Genomic DNA, 16624 nt, shown 5'->3' with positions numbered 1-16624 from the left:
TGATATGGACACATACTGTACAGTCACCAGGAGGTCACCACATCTGTAGTGGACGCTGCAGCAAATAGAAGGGTTTGTCCTGTCAATATTTGCCCTGGTCAGAGATCGCTCTACATAGAATAGATGGGCACCAGAGCCATATATGTACTCACCTGATGCTGCCCAGGATAAGGAGTCTACCCCAAAATAGTTCTTGATTAATAGAAAATATGACCCTTTGTAAATGTTTTTTTTTTTCGTATAAATTCGGAAATTGCATGTATAAAATTACACATGATATATGGCAGTATCATATTCAGAGGTACAGTGTGTGGCAGTATTATGTTCAGGGCCACAGTGTGTGGCAGTATTATATTCAGAGTTGCAGTGTGTGGCTGTATTATATTCAGGGGTACAGTGTGTGGCAGTATTATATTCAGGGTACAGTGTGTGGCAGTATTATATTCAGGGGCATAGTGTGTGGCAGTATTATATTCAGAGGGTATAGTGTGTGGCAGTATTATATTCAGGGGTACAGTGTGTGGCAGTATTATATTCAGAGGGTACAGTGTGTGGCAGTATTATATTCAGAGGGTACAGTGTGTGGCAGTATTATATTCAGAGGTGCAGTGTGTGTGGCAGATTTATATTCAGAGGGTACAGTGTGTGGCAGTATTATATTCAGAGGTGCAGTGTGTGTGGCAGTATTATATTCAGAGGGTACAGTGTGTGGCAGTATTATATTCAGGGGTACAGTGTGTGGCAGTATTATATTCAGAGGGTACAGTGTGTGGCAGTATTATATTCAGAGGGTACAGTGTGTGGCAGTATTATATTCAGAGGTGCAGTGTGTGTGGCAGATTTATATTCAGAGGGTACAGTGTGTGGCAGTATTATATTCAGGGGTACAGTGTGTGGCAGTATTATATTCAGAGGTGCAGTGTGTGTTGCAGTATTATATTCAGAGGGTATAGTGTGTGGCAGTATTATATTCAGAGGGTATAGTGTGGCAGTATTATATTCAGAGGTGCAGTGTGTGGCAGTATGAGGGGGATAGCTTGTTGGAAAAGTGATGTTTGGGCAGCAAAGGAGCGGTAGCTGGAAGAAGTGATGGCCGTCTGGACCAGATGGCGAAAAAAAAAAAATGAACGACTCCGATGAGACAAGATGTCACCTGAGAGTTACCACAATGGCGTTGTGTGCCCTGCCCTTCACTACGTTGTTCCAGTACAATGTTCTATTCTGTAAAACAACTCCCAGCATATCTTTACCATCATTAAGGTCATGCTGGGAGCTGTAGTTTCCCATCTTGTTTCACCTCTATAGCTGCATTAACCTGACTTGGTAATAGGTATATAGGATTAATAGAGTAAAAAAAAAAAACATTTTGAGACACAGTGGGCATCGGGCACACTGGGCTCGGCACCTGTTGTTAAATATTTGAACCCCACCCCCGCCGGCTTTACATTCGTGTTTAACTTGGCGCTTCTGGGCGCTGCTTATTTCTAAGGAAAATAATGGAATCTAGGTAAATTAAACCTGTCCAATCTATATTTGGATCTGACAGAAAACTGTATAGGCAGCTGTAATGTTTCTAAAAATATAAGCCTCTAGGTGGCAGTGTTGATCATAGGGTAGGTTCAAAGTGAACTGATACAGTACATGAGTGTTTCCCAACCAGTGTGCCTCCAGCTGTTGCAAAACTACAGCTCCCAGCATGCCCGGACAGCCGTCGGCTGTCCGGGCATGCTGGGAGTTGTAGTTTTGCAACAGCTGGAGGCACACTGGTTGGAAAACACTGCTTTACTTACTGTCCTCCATTCCTGTATAGAACGAACTGCCCTATCCGTCTCTCTTTGATGTGATTCATTGGTCTATATCAGATAACGTCAGCTCTGTGAAGTATCAGTCGCCATCGCTGGAGATCTGCTTCACTGTCTTTAATGGAATCTGCAGAAAATATCTGGAAAAAATATTTAGAATTCCCTTTTTTTTATAGACGGTTAAATGTTCTAGGAATGTACCGCCTGGTAATGCACTCATCTTATACCCGATGGAACCTACCGCAGGCACTGCTATACAAGGTTTGAATAGTTTTCCTAATATATTTCGCCCGGTCTTTCATTTTATTTGCATTCAGGCTACAGCTTTACTTTTCGTTAGAGACATTTTCACACCTTAAAGGTAATTAATCGATAATTCACTAATCAATAATTAAATCAATGCCATTGCAGGAAATACAGCATATTGGATACTTCTATTTGTGTATCCAATATGGCTGCTATACCAGACAGATAATCTCTTCAGGAGACTGGGAAAGCTGGGAAAGTACCGTGAGTCCTGTGTACTACCTGCCACCCAGCTTTTCCAGTCTCCTGAAGAGGATATCGTTTTGGTAAAGCAGCCATATTGGAACTCTTAAGGAGACTAGGAAAGCTGGGTGGCACACATACTGTGCCCCAGCAGTGATAGGCTGCCTATCCTCCCTGCGTTCCTCACTGCAGCAGCGCTGCCATGCCCTCTCACTTTCCCCCTACTCTTCTCTCCGCCAGCAATAAATATTTTCTCCCCTGCCAACCCCATCCTCTCTGTCTGCCCCCCCCCTGAACTAACTGTTCTCTGCACCTACCTGTCGGACAGTTAAATCATACTTTACCATGACGTTGGTCTGGTGGCAGGATGTTTAAAACTCTGCAGTTTCCGCAGCCCGAGAGTGACGCAATTAGGAAATGTACTGAAAGTCCCATTAACTTGCATGGGACTTCTACATCTCCTGATCGTGTAAATCTCAGGCTGCGGAGATTTATATTTGACTTACAGTATAAGTAACGTGTGTAAAATATCTCACGGTTTGGAACTTATGCTGAAACATGTATGTATATGTATATATATATATATATATATATATATATATATATATATATATACAAATACATATATATATATATTTATCTATACACATACATATATATATATATATATATATATATATATATATATATATACACATACATACATATATACAGTGTTCCCTCAACTTATAATATTAATTGGTTCCAGAATGACCATTGTATGTTGAGACCATAACTCTATGGAAACCTGGTAATTGGTTCTGAAGCCACCAAGAATAGGAAAAAGTGAGGATTAAAGAAAAATAAGTAGATAACTAATATAGATAAAGCAAATCCTTACATATAAAAGTAATAAGGATCTGCTGGGAGCTGTAATCACTGTCTATGTAGAGGACAGGAGCTTCTTCAGGGTCCTGTACAGTACACAATGTCCTAAAAAAGTAACATGGAGCCGCCCTCACCTGGTGTCCAAAGGAGCAGCTAACCCTGGTACAGAACATGTAATACCTCCCTGTACTGTAGGGGGTGCTACCAGACACCAGTCAGTGCATACACTTCAGTAATACAGGCAAAGAGTACAGAACATGTAATATCTCCCTGTACTGTAGGGGGCGCTACCAGACACCAGTCAGTGCATGCACTTCAGTAATACAGGTAAAGAGTGCAGAACATGTAATACCTCCCTGTACTGTAGGGGGCGCTACCAGACACCAGTCAGTGCATACACTTCAGTAATAGAGGTAAAGAGTACAGAACATGTAATACCTCCCTGTACTGTAGGGGGCACTACCAGACACCAGTCAGCGCATGCACTTCAGTAATACAGGTAAAGAGTACAGAACATGTAATACCTCCCTGTACTGTAGGGGGTGCTACCAGACACCAGTCAGTGCATGCACTTCAGTAATACAGGGGTTTGACCAGTGAATGTCCATTCTGATTGGTCAGTTCTTCTGGCCATTGACATGTTTCACAGATTTGGACTGTCCTTACATTGTATGGTGAGGCTGGTTTCAACTTACATTAGTCAAGAAAAGACCATTGTATGTTGAAACTATTGTAAGTTGAGGAATCACTGTATATATATATATATATGTATATATATATATACACATTTAAATATATATACACACACACACACACGTGTATATATATATATTTATATATATATATATATATATATATATATATATATATATATATTTATTCATTGATACATACATACATATGTTGAGATAATATATAGAGAGATTTAAACTTTTCCAGGCTCCTGAAAGGCAAGACTTCATAGGAATACTCTTCTACTTCATATATATAATTTTTCTGTCTCTATTCACCACTAGGGAGTAATCTACATACAGGTATTTGACCTGAAAGACTGCCAAAAATACACTGTCCATATTCTCATGTCTGTGGGTTGGATAATAAACGGTGATAATGTAAATTTGGGATAGATAACATTTAGCAAAATGGGCCCTGTCATGTTGAAAACATTTTGACATGTTACCTCTAGGTGGCAGCAGTTCATTACAGGGTAGGTTCAAAGTGAACTGATACTTTACTCCAGTGTTTCCCAACCCGTGTGCCTCCAGCTGTTGCAAAACTACAACTCTCAGCATGGCCGGACAGCCAAAGGCTGTCCGGCCATGCTGGGAGTTGTAGTTTTGCAACAGCTGGAGGCACACCGGTTGGGAAACACTGCTTTACTTATGGTCTGTATTGTCGCTTTTCAGCACGTTTGTTCTAAAACCACTCGGACCCTGACCATGTGGAAACTTTTTTAAAGTGACAGGTACGCGTTAATGTGAATCATCTGTTCAAAGAAAAGGAACACCTGGATTTTCTTGGGGCCACTGGGCAATAGCCTTAAGGTCAAAGTGCAGGAAGGGTCAGTAAGGTAAGAAGAGACTGGTCATGTCTGCTGTCCTGGGGTGGGACTGACATCAATCTGCCGCCCAGGCATTCCTTTCTCTAGGTGGGAATTGTTTCTCCTTATGGAGACCTCCATCTGTAGGCCATGCAATGCTCCCTGGGAAAATAGATCTAATTTACATAATTACAAATGTAAGGAAAGCAGCCTATAGAATAGATGTTAGTGTATACTGAGTGAAGTTTTATCAAAACCTGTGGAGGAAAAGTTGCCCATTTGCCCATAGCAACCAATCAGATTTCTTCTTTCACTTTTAAAAGGGCCTCTGAAAAATGAAAGAAGCGATCTGATTGGTTGCTATGGGCAACTGGGCAACTTTTCCTCTACCCAAGTTTTGATAAATCTCCCTTATTAATGTCTTAGAGTGATAACCCCTAATGCCCACTATTTACATTGCCCATAGTGGCTACCATCATGTCCATAGTGCCACCATGGGGATCGCTTCTCGGCCTTTTGGCTAAGATCAAGTGTAGTATCTAGTGTTGCTCGCGAATATTCGCAATACGAATTTTATTTGCGAATATCGCATATTCGCGAATATAGCACTATATATATTTTTTTTTAATCTAAAGCCGAGGAACGTGCTCTCGATTCACCCAAAGTGCAAGAAAAAGTGCAAACGTGTTACACTAAAAAAAAGTGCACAAAGGATGCGGTCTATCGCAAGCCCTTCTCCGATAGGAGAGAGGCCCCCCAACAAACCTTACCCTTCGCCTCCGGACCAAAAGGTACCTGCGAGGTTCCAGGTTTGTTGTCCCTTTTCGCCGAAGCTACTAGGGGACCACAAATGCTCCCGGTATCCCCCTTGGCGTTAGCCAAGGTATCTGCCCGCAGAGCCGATAACGGTAGGTACCCTGCCAAAGCAGGAGTACCCGGGGTGTTTGCAGGGAGGTGCGGAACCTAATGGCCACACACACCTCCCCTAGACCACTAGGAGGGACACCCAGAAGGGCTACCGCATCCTGACAAATCCTGTGAACACACAACACACAGAAAGTGACACAGTGAGACAAAAAGAAATAAATAAGTGAATGTGTGCAGATATACTGCCCGGACATCCGGCCGGATCTATAAAAATTTCTCTGATCCTAGCCAGAAGGCCGGGAATCAAGAGGTGAGTGCCACAAGGTGAAGAGATTATGGTGCCCGTTCTTCAACTCAGTGAGCCCATCCTCCCAGTGAGTTTCGGCACCTCGGGGTCACCACTCCCCGAGGCACAAAAGTACCTCGGCTCCAGACCCTCTCAGCCTCATGGCGAGACCCAGAGGGAACAGGTCACATAGGGGCAGCCGTCAAGCTGATTCCTCAGAACCAGCCCCGGAAAGCCCTGGTACACCTGCATCCTCCATGCAGCACCCATCCCCACCAGCATGAAAACTGATAAGAACAGATACTACACTTGATCTTAGCCAAAAGGCCGAGACGCGATATTCGTAATTTTTTTTTATTTTATTTTTTTCACAGTACACATGACAGTGATCATCCCTCTCTGCTTCCAGCTTGTGTAGTGTAAAGAAGGCTCTAATACTACTGTATGAGACTGGTGTGCGAATTTTTTGCATATACGAATATTTGCATATGCTAATTTTCGCATATGCGAATTTTTGCTAGTACGGATTTTTATATATGCAAATTTTCGCATGTTAATTTTTCGCACACGCAAATATTTGCATATACGAAAATAAAACGCAAATATTCGCGAATATATGACGAATATTCGTCCATATATTCGCGAATATTCGCGAATTCGAATATGGCCTATGCCGCTCAACACTAGTAGTATCTGTTCTTATCAGTTTTCATGCTGGTGGGGATGGGTGGTGCATGGAGGATGCAGGTGTACCAGGGCTTTCCGGGGCTGGTTCTGAGGAATCAGCTCGACGGCTGCCCCAATGTGACCTGTTCCCTCCGGGTCTCGCCATGAGGCTGAGAGGGTTTAGAGCCGAGGTACTTTTGTGCCTCGGGGAGTGGTGACCCCGAGGTGCCGAAACTCACTGAGAGGATGGACTCACTGAGTTGAAGCACGGGCACCATAATCTCTTCACCTTGTGGCACTCACCTCTTGATTCCCGGCCTTCTGGCTAGGATCAGAGAAATTTTTATAGATCCGGGCAGTATACCTGCGCACATTCACTTATTTATTTCTTTTTGTCTCACTGTGTCACTTTTTGCGTGTTGTGTGTTCACAGGATTTGTCAGGATGCGGTAGCCCTTCTGGGTGTCCCTCCTGGCGGTCTAGGGGAGGTGTGTGTGGCCATTAGGTTCCGCACCTCCCTGCAAACACCCCGGGTACTCCTGCTTTGGCAGGGTACCTACCATTATCGGCTCTGCGGGCAGATACCTTGGCTAACGCCAAGGGGGATGCCGGGAGCATTTGTGGTCCCCTAGTAGCTTCGGCGAAAAGGGACATTGAACCTGGAACCTTGCAGGTACCTTTTGGTCCGGAGGCGAAGGGTAAGGTTTTCAATCAGTGAACGGAAAAGTTCGTATATGCGAACATTTATATGCACGAACATTAGCATATAAGGCGAATATTCGCATACAAGAAAATTTTGTGTATGTGAAAATGCGCATATACGAAACGTTTTATACCCGAAAATTCGCACAACAGAGAATTTGAATTTGTGAAAATGCGCATACACGGAAAATGTTATACAGAAAAATTTGCGTATAAGAAAATTAACGTATGCAATATTGTACATAGGGGAAAATTCGCATGTAAGAACAATAATGGTTGTGAAAATGCGCATATGCGACAATGTACACAGAAGAAAATTCGCGTATAAGAACATTTGCATATGTGAAGATGAGCATATGCTAAAATTTGCACGAGCGAAAAAAAAAATATTCGTAATTGCGAATGTATAGTGCTATAGTCGCGAATATTCGCGTATTCGCGAATGTGCGATATTCGAGAATAAAATTAGAATTGCGAATATTCGCGAGCAACTAGAGAGCACGCGCCTCGGCTCTTAAAAAAAAAAACTACATTTAGAGTGACTTTCGTCTGGATCCCTTTTTGTTCTGCTTTGTAAGGCTATGTTCACATGGCGGAATTCCGAAATTCCTCTCAAATTCCATCCTGCAAAGCTTAAAGGGGAATTTTTGCAGAATTTGAAAAATTCCAGCAGAATATTTGTGTGTTAAAACACAGAATTCTGCCAAAATTCAGTGCCCCTTTGGGGGAGATTTATCAAAACCTGTACAGAGGGGAAAGTTGCCCAGTTGCCCATAGCAACCAATCATATCGCTTCTTTCATTTTGCAGAGGCCTTGTTAAAAATGAAAGAAGAGATCTGATTGGTTGCTATGGGCAACGTTTCCTCTACACAGGTTTTGATAAATCTCCCCCATTGAATTCAATGGGATGCCGCCCCCAAATCCAGGTCTTTAAATTTTGCGGAATGCGGAAATTCTGCTCTGTAAATAGGACAGCGGAATCCCATTGAAAATAATGGGGGAGAAGCCCTTTTCAAAATCAAAGAAGCGACCTGATTGGTTGCTATGGGCAACTGCACCGCTCTTCCTCTACACAGGTTTTAATAAATCTCCTCCCAAATTTTGCCGGAATATTTCAAACGGACATTTCCCTGCAGCAGAGTCCTGTTGATTTCAATAGGATCCTGCTGCAATGTTCACATGGTGGAATTTCCGCGGCAGATTGCGGCGTCCACAAGAAGAATGGAAAGGATGTTTTTAGATAAATTTTGCGGATTTCACACAGAAATACATTGTTGTCTAAAAGACGGCACATTTCCGAGTGGCCCTAGCGCCCGCTGGATTATTCAAATGTTCGGAATGTCCTTGTTTTCCGGGCAGGCATTGTTTCCTGCACATTTTACGTTGTGTGAACATACCCTAAGTGTCAGTCTCTACCGTCATTCTGTAATTCTATTCATGAACCAGAAGGCTCAGGATGAACCCTACGGTAAATTGAAGGGATGGAAGTTTCCTTAACCTCCTCTAGTGAAATGACTATATACCCATTTACAGTGGCGTTGCGACCCGGGTGACACCAACCTAATGGGGTGACACCAAGACGCTCCGCAGCACCCACAACCCCTCCCCAGCTACACTGACACCCCCCTATGTGCCCGACCGGCCTCCCATCCGTCAGCACCCCCCCCCCCCTGTGCTGTGTGTGCGGTGCGCCCGTCCGTTTGCAACCCCCCCCCTTTCAGTGCGCCCGTCCTTCATCACGCTTCCCCCCCCTCACCTTCACCAGTACTGTGCCCGGCCTCCGCTCCCACGTCTGCGCCGGCCTGACGTCACACCGCATGGCCGCGCAGGGGGACGTCATTTACGTCACTCGCATTGCGCCCGGTGAGAAGGATCGCTGCGCTGGATGGGTGAGTGTGTGTGTCTGTCTCTATCTATGTTTGTGTGTGTGTGTGTGTGTCTGTGTGTGTGTGACTCTCTGAGTGTGTGTGTGACTCTGTGTATTTGTGTGACTCTGTGTGTGACTGTGTGTTTGTGTGACTCTGTGTGTGTGTGTGACTCTGTGTGTGACTCTGTGTGTGTGACTGTGTGACTCTGTGTGTCTGTCTGTGAGTGAGTGTGTGTCTCTCTGACTGTGTGTGTTTGTGTGTGTGTCTCTCTGTGTTGTATGTGTTTTTTTTTGTGTGTGTGTGCATGTGTGTGTGTGTGTGTGTGTGGGGAGACTTTGACGCATTGTGGGGAACCTGCGGCCTAATGTGGGGAGTCTATGCTACCTAATGTGCGGAGTCTATGCTACCTAATGTGCGGAGTCTATGCTACCTAATGTGGGGAGTCTATGCTAGCTAATGTGGGGAATCTGTGCTACCGAATGTGGAGAAACTGCTACCTAATGTGGGGAATCTGTGCTACCTAATGTGGGGAAATTGCTACCTAATATGGGGTAACTGGTACCTACTTAATGTGGGGAAACTGGTACCAAATGTGGGGAATCTATGCTGCCTAATGTGGGGAAAAGATGCTACCTAATGTGGGGAAACTGCTACCTACCTAATGTGGGGGAACTGCTGCCTACCTAATGCTCCCCCCCCTGGCAGTAGCACCCTCATCATCCGCCAGCAACTACCCCCCCCCCCCCCAGCAGCAGCACCTCCATCAGCAGATCCTGATGGTGGATGATGGCGGTGCTCCTGCCAGGAGGATGATCCTGCCGATGGATGATGGGGGTGATACTGCCAGGGGGGGTGGCCAGTAGCACCCTCATCATCCTTCAGCAACACCCCCCCCCCAGTAGTAGCACCCCGATCATCCACTAGCAACACCACCAATACCCCCCTCCCGTGGTAATAGCATCAGCTAATGGATGTTGAGGGGTGTTACTGCGGTTGTGGTATTATATTCAGAGGGTGCACTGTATGGCAACGTTATATTCAGAGGGCACAGTTTGTGGTAGTATTATATTCAGAGGGCACAGTGGGTGGTAGTATTATATTCAGAGGACGCAGTTTGTGGTAGTATTATTAGAGATGAGCGAACTTACAGTAAATTCGATTCGTCACGAACTTCTCGGCTCAGCAGTTGATGACTTATCCTGCGTAAATTAGTTCAGCCTTCAGGTGCTCCGGTGGGCTGGAAAAGGTGGATACATTCATAGGAAAGATTCTCCTAGGACAATATCCACCTTTTCCAGCCCACGGGAGCACCTGAAAGCTGAACTAATTTATGCAGGAAAAGCCATCAACTGCCGAGCCGAGAAGTTTGTGACGAGTTGAATTTACTGTAGTTTGCTCATCTCTAAGTATTATATTCAGAGGGCGCAGTGGGTGGTAGTAATATATTCAGAGTGTACAGTATGTGTTGGTATTATATTCAGAGGGTACAGTATGTGATAGTATTATATTCAGGGGTACAGTATGTGGCAGATTTATATTCAGAGGGTACAGTATGTGATGGTATTATATTCAGGGGTACAGTATGCGGCAGATTTATATTCAGAGGGTACAGTATGTGTTGGTATTATATTCAGAATGTACAGTGTGTGGTAGTATTATATTCAGTGGGTACGGTGTATGGAAGGTTTATAATCAAAGAGTATAGTGTATAGTAGTATTATATTTAGAGGATACAGTGTCTGGCAGGTTTATAATAATAATTGTTTTCATATAGAGGATGAGAATGCGCTGACATAGTGAGGAGACGTCTGGGCGTCACATTCTACAGACAGAAGTTTTAGCTGGATCAAGTCCGGGCGGTATGTACCATCTGAATTAGATAAGTGAAGACTATAGAGAAGACGTCACCTGTAGTCACTGATATCATTGTGTATTCTCCTCACTATAGAGAAGACGTCACCTGTAGTCACTGATATCATTGTGTATTCTCCTCACTATAGAGAAGACGTCACCTGTAGTCACTGATATCATTGTACATTCTCCTCACTATAGAGAAGACGTCACCTGTAATCACTGATATCATTGTGTATTCTCCTCACTATAAAGAAGACGTCACCTGTAATCACTGATACCATTGTGTATTCTCCTCACTATAGAGAAGATGTCACCTGTAGTCACTGATATCATTGTGTATTCTCCTCACTATAGAGAAGACGTCACCTGTAATCACTGATACCATTGTGTATTCTCCTCACTATAGAGAAGACGTCACCTGTAGTCACTGATATCATTGTGTATTCTCCTCACTATAGAGAAGATGTCACCTGTAATTACTGATATCATTGTGTATTCTCCTCACTATAGAGAAGACATCACCTGTAGTCACTGATATCATTGTGTATTCTCCTCACTATAGAGAAGACGTCACCTGTAGTCACTGATATCATTGTGTATTCTCCTCACTATAGAGAAGACGTCACCTGTAGTCACTGATATCATTGTGTATTCTCCTCACTATAGAGAAGACGTCACCTGTAATCACTGATATCATTGTACATTCTCCTCACTATAGAGAAGACGTCACCTGTAGTCACTGATATCATTGTGTATTCTCCTCACTATAGAGAAGACGTCACCTGTAATCACTGATATCATTGTGTATTCTCCTCACTATAGAGAAGACTTCACCTGTAGTCACTGATACCATTGTGTATTCTCCTCACTATAGAGAAGAAGTCCCCTGTAGTCACTGATATCATTGTACATTCTCCTCACTATGTCCTATCAGAGCTGTAGTCGCTTGTCAGTTCTACAGTTATGGTCAGTGAAACTACAACTCCCAGCATAACCTCACCACTGCTCAAAGGGGTACTCTACTGGAAAACATTTTTTTTTAATCAACTGGTGCTACAAAGTTAAACAGATTTGTAAATTACTTCTATTTAAAAATCTTAATCCTTCCAGTACTTATTAGCTGCTGTATAAGCGATTCACAGGAAGTTATTTTCTTTTTTAATTTCTTTTCTGTCTGACCACTGTGCTCTGTGCTGACACCTCTGTCCATGTCAAGAACTGTCCATAGTAGGAGCAAATCCCCATAGCAAACCTATCCTGCTCTTGACAGTTCCTGACATGGACAGAGGTGTCAGCAAATAGCACTGTGGTCAGATTGGAAAGAACTACACAACTTCCTGTGGAGCATACACCAGCTTATAAGTACTGTAAGTATTAAGATTTTAAATAGAAGTAATTTAAAAATCTGTTTAACTTTCTGGCACCAGTTGATATAAAAGTAAATGTTTTCCAGTGGAGTACCCCTTTAAGTAATTCTGGGAGCTGTATATTTAAATGGTGAAAACTTCTTTAACACTTTCCCATTCTGTGGCAACTGGTATATCTGATTATTATACTGGAATTTCTCACAATGCGCTACAACAGTGGTGTCTGTCACAACAGGCTAAAAACTTACTGAGGGGAGGGGGGGGAGGTATGGGGGTGACACCATTTTCTACCGCACCGGGTGACACCAACCCTAGCAACGCCACTGCCCATTTATCTTATATCTAATTATCCAATTGTTGAAGGACGTGCCTATAGGTGGAAATAAATGAGACATACGTATGTTCTTCCAGGTAAATGCAATTAATATATTGTAATGAGTTGTGCTGGGACATATTATGCCTAAAGCTGCAGTCATCTCATTCCTTATCAGATTATACCAGGTTTATGTACAGCTGAAAAACTAATAACTGAGAGATGACAGACGCGGCCGGGAAAATTCTACATGATTATAGATAGACCAACTAATGTAACAAAAAGGGTGTGCAAAAGGGTATCATTGGGGCCAGAGGCAAATGCCAGACTTTTATAGAGGGAATCCTAACTGCAGCAAACTGCCCGGCAAGCAGAAACTACGCAAACATTTTCATACTCTTTTACTTGGAGTAGTTTTGGGGCCGGATCATGTTTTAAAATATTGTCTTCCTAAAGCTCCCAGTAGGGGGAGCTAGCTGCATACGGTAGTTTTACAGCTAGTATTGAACACAATATTGCGGTGAGCTCCCCCTAGTGGTGGCCAGAAGAATTTCAAACTTTGCAGAAAGAGGTTTTTTAGGTACTAGGAAACATCCCTAAGGACGTCCTATGTGGAACCTAAAATATAAGTTGGGGAACATGTAGAGATGATGAGAAAAAGAGCAGAGGAACTGTTGGGGTCTTATTGATGGGGTCCCAATAGCCACTATAAGCACATTGGACATTGCTGGAGAAAACTGTAAAATATTCAGAGACAAGTAGTTGCCAGACAAGTGGAAACAGTTGTATAGGACGGGAAAAGTCCAACCTGCCTAACTCAACATTGGACTCATGGTGGATCCAGAGGGAATTGGACAAAATACTTAACACCAGCTGTTCCTTATCCAAATCTATACTGAAATCAATAGGAGCTCATGTAATGCACATATTGGGAGAGCCCTTTTATTGTCCCTCTATATGTTCTCCGTATGTATGTATACTGGAAGAGGATAACCTACTCAATGAACCTCAAATACACAGTGGTTATTACCCCAAAATGGTCAATGAACAATCATGAGAAGATGTCCCATAAAATTATTCTATTTGAGGCTTTGATCTTCTGGTACTGTGACCTCTTTTGAGCAAATGTTCATTATGTTTCGAGTTGTGGTGTCTGGGGTGTTGCAATGATAATACAGGGTCTGGTGGTATTAACCCTTAATTGTCGTGACGCCAGGGTGAGGTTTGCTTAGTATTGGAGGTCCTGCCACCAACCGGCCCACAAACGGCAGGGATAATAAACGGAATGTCCACAGCAGATTTTACTAGATAACTGGAAACTTTTACTTGAACTTTTATGCAAACAGTCTTTACAATTATACAGTGTCTCTAGTGGTAACCGGGATGCAGGTTCCTCACAGGCTTTGCTGGGATGGATAGTCTTTAGCTTTAAGCAGGCCACTGTGCTACTAATTATCAGATTTAAGCAGAATAGTAGTCACACAGGATTTGTAGGATTGAGCTTTATAACACGGTTTTAGTGGCTTCTGGTTCTTTAGGCTTTGGCCTAGATGAATTGAACGAAGATATGCTGATTGTGCTTGCTTGATAGTCCGGAACTAAGAGCAGGAACCAAGAGAGCTAAGAGAGTGAATTTGAACTTATATACTAGGGGGCTGGACTAATCCCATTGGCTGCAAAGCCTGTAAGTCCTGAGCCCAGAGAACTCTGGGTACATCACATGACATTATCTCATGACCCCGGAAGGTCCTAAATATCTATACAACCATTATAATATACCACATGACCTGGGTAGGTCCTATACATTAATACACTATACAAAGATATTTATATGAGGCGACCAAGGGGCAAGCCCTGCAGGAGAGCCCTGTAGAATGGAGGGACTCTAGCAGAGGGGACTTTAGACAGGGAAAGGACCAGGTCCTGTACCGGGACACCACATTCTAATGTCATATTGTTTGTAAAGCGGAACTGTCACTGTCCATCAAAATGATTTGCAACCTTTGTGTCCTCTATCATAGGGCCATGTGTCCTCTATCATAGGGCCATGTGTCCTCTATAATAAGGCCTTGTGTCCTCTATAATAGGGCCTTGTGTCCTCTAACATAGGGCCATGTGTCCTCTATCATGGGGCCATGTGTCCTCTATCATAGGGTCATGTGTCCTCTATCATAGCGCCATGTGTCCTCTATCATAGCGCCATGTGTCCTCTATCATAGGGCCATGTGTCCTCTATAATAGGGCCTTGTGTCCTCTATCATAGGGCCATGTGTCCTCTATCATAGGGCCATGTGTCCTCTATCATAGGGCCATGTGTCCTCTATCATAGGGCCGTGTGTCCTCTATCATAGGGCCGTGTGTCCTCTATCATAGGGCCGTGTGTCCTCTATCATAGGGCCGTGTGTCCTCTATCATAGGGCCGTGTGTCCTCTATCATAGGGCCGTGTGTCCTCTATCATAGGGCCTTGTGTCCTCTATCATAGGGCCTTGTGTCCTCTATCATAGGGCCGTATGTCCTCTATCATAGGGCTGTGTGTCCTCTATCATAGGGCCATGTGTCCTCTATGATAGGGTCTGGTGTCATCTATGATAGGGCCTTGAGTCATCTATGATAGGGTCTGGCGTTATCTATAATAGGGTCTGGTATCATCCATGATAAGGCCCGGTGTCAACCATGATAGGGTCTGGTATCATCCATGATAAGGCCCGATGTTATCTATAATAGGGTCTGGTATCATCCATGATAAGGCCCGGTGTCATCTATGATAGGGTCTGGTATCATCCATGATAAGGCCCGGTGCCATCTATATGTTATTGAGGTTTAGAGACTTTGTATCTGACTTATTTGCTGAAGGGATCATCTCTGTATACAGAGGGTAAAACATTTTAAGCCGTCGGCAAACAGAGCCTCTCACCTACACAAACACGGCTTCACAGAATTACACAGCTAAGGTGAAAAATCATCTCTTCGAGAAACCCCTGTTGTTCCTTCCGCAGTATCCTAAATGGGCAGATAGAAGCTTCTGCAAACAAGTGGGTCACATAGAAGTATCCATGTTTCCTTTTGTGTCCCACGTGATATGCTTAAATGAGCGCTGTCAGATACAAAAACTTTTGATATGTTGTAAAGCATGTATAACCAATAGGTTTTGCAATTGTTTTCATTAGAACATTTTCAGGATTTCAGACTGAAAAAGCCAATCAAACAACTGCCCCCCTGCCTGCTTGGACACATACCAGTCCTGCTGTGTCCATGAGTCATCACCTATGTCATGGACACACTTCCTTGATTGACAGCTGTGAGTGCAGGGCTCAGGGCTGGAGGAAAAATCCTCCCACTGTCATCTTGTGTCCGGCTACTGTCAGTGAGGAGAAGCTGGGAGTTGTAGTTTTGCTAATGTTAGGGGAGATGTGAGCAGACAGCATACTGAGGGAGGGGGCGGAGACCTGCACAGGGAGGCCACGCCCCCTTCATTTGAGAGGAATTCAGACTAAAGAGCTAAATTAAAAGTGTAATAAAAAAAATAAATAAAGGTGCTAGACACATAAAAATTAGATGTACACGGTCAGGATTAGGTACTGAGTGATATATATATATATATATATATATATATATATATAATAAGTTTTTAGCTGGATCTGGCGGGTACGCTTTAATTTTTTTTGACCAAACCCAGTTTATTAGATTTTCTTGACGCAATGAGTTTCAAAGGAAACATCTTTTGGATAGTTTGGATTTTTCCAGTCCTTAGGGACATGTTCATGAGCTAGGACAGTGTTTCCCAACCAGGGTGCCTCCAGCTGTTGCAAAACTGCAACTCCCAGCATGCCCGGACAGCCGATGACTGTCCGGGCATGCTGGAAGTTGTAGTTTTGCAATAGCTGTGCAATATTTCCTATACAAGTGTCACTTTATTCTATTTATGGTACTTTGTGATATCTGTTGTACTGTGTATTTTCGTGCTCCAGGAGTATGTATTTAGCGGAGCTCCCCCCACACAC

At 43.5% G+C, this 16624-nt stretch overlaps 2 pseudogenes; one reads left to right on the top strand and one right to left on the bottom strand.

Moving 5' to 3' along the window:
• Positions 1 to 5198: 5198 nt before the first annotated feature.
• Positions 5199 to 5319, top strand: LOC130296063 (U2 spliceosomal RNA; annotated as a pseudogene).
• A 711-nt stretch (positions 5320 to 6030) lies between these two features.
• On the bottom strand, positions 6031 to 6190 carry LOC130296042 (U2 spliceosomal RNA; annotated as a pseudogene).
• Between the last annotated feature and the right edge of the window lie 10434 nt (positions 6191 to 16624).

The sequence above is a fragment of the Hyla sarda genome, chromosome 11, assembly GCF_029499605.1.
Source record: "Hyla sarda isolate aHylSar1 chromosome 11, aHylSar1.hap1, whole genome shotgun sequence".
NCBI lineage: Eukaryota > Metazoa > Chordata > Amphibia > Anura > Hylidae > Hyla > Hyla sarda.
The sequence above is the reverse complement of the archived record's forward strand: the minus strand, read 5'-3'. Positions and strand labels throughout refer to the sequence as shown.